The sequence below is a fragment of the Phyllobates terribilis genome, unplaced genomic scaffold, assembly GCF_046119375.1.
Source record: "Phyllobates terribilis strain yellow unplaced genomic scaffold, ASM4611937v1 Scaffold_10__3_contigs__length_209671492, whole genome shotgun sequence".
NCBI classification, from domain to species: Eukaryota; Metazoa; Chordata; class Amphibia; order Anura; family Dendrobatidae; genus Phyllobates; species Phyllobates terribilis.
Window position 1 is genome coordinate 209,466,299 of NW_027362770.1, and position 1,031 is coordinate 209,467,329.

The following is a 1,031-nucleotide window of genomic DNA, read 5'->3' on the forward strand; positions in this document are numbered from 1 at the left end:
AACGTAGAATACACGGCCTACCACCGTCCACGGGCTGGGGCCACTATTAGAAGGACCCGGGCAACCGAGCGACGCCGAGGTGGTCCGGTCTCCCGTATGCCACATTTCCCGACGCCCGCCGGACGGACAGGGATTCAGCACTGGGCTCTTCCCTCTTCACTCGCCGTTACTGAGGGAATCCTGGTTAGTTTATTTTCCTCCGCTTATTAATATGCTTAAATTCAGCGGGTCGCCACGTCTGATCTGAGGTCTTTAGTCTGGTCTGCGAGCGTGCCCTTCCACGCCGCCCCAGGCGGCTACCCCCCAACCCCTGGAAGCTCCGGAGGCAGCCCTGTGTCTCCACAGACAGCCTCACGGCACGCTTCGGGTCGGGGCGGAGGGTAACCGGGCGGGTGGGTCTAGCCTTGGGGGGACGTAAGGGAGAGAGAGAGAGAGAGAGGGCGTCGGGGTGCGAAGCCTCGGGCCTCCCTCTGAAAATCCCTTGCGACGGGACCCCAGCTGCGCCACGGAGGCGATCGACGGAGGGGCGACCCTCAGACAGGCATAGCCCCGGGAGAAACCCGGGGCCGCAAGGTGCGTTCGAAGTGTTGATGATCAATGTGTCCTGCAATTCACACTAATTCTCGCAGCTAGCTGCATTCTTCATCGACGCGCGAGCCGAGTGATCCACCGTTAAGAGTCACGCTTCTGGGTCCGGGCGCTCTGGGGCGCCCGGTTTTTCAGTACGTCGGCCGGCAACAGAGGGGGTGCATCGGGGATTTTTCTTGGCCCTGTTGCCCCGGGTGCTCGGCCTCCGCCGTCCCTCCCTCCGGCGGGGAGGGGAACAACGGAGGGCTCGAGACTTATCGACCTACCCCCCGGACCCGCAACCCCGGGGAGAGGGGTATAGGGGCGCACGGGCGAACGGTACCCGGGACGGCCTTTCATGTGGGTTTTTTCCTGGGCGGGGGGAACACGGCAGGATCCCCCCGAGAGGCCAGGCGTCCTTCGGGACGACGGAGCAAGAGGGGCTCCCCCACACCCTCCCGTCG

The 1,031-nt window shown here is 64.3% G+C and overlaps 1 non-coding gene across 1 annotated transcript; it reads right to left on the reverse strand.

Moving 5' to 3' along the window:
* Nucleotides 1-527: 527 nt before the first annotated feature.
* LOC141164942 (5.8S ribosomal RNA) lies at nucleotides 528-681 on the reverse strand. The gene has a single exon (XR_012250988.1). It is a non-coding gene; the product is annotated as a 5.8S ribosomal RNA (ribosomal RNA).
* Nucleotides 682-1,031: the final 350 nt, after the last annotated feature.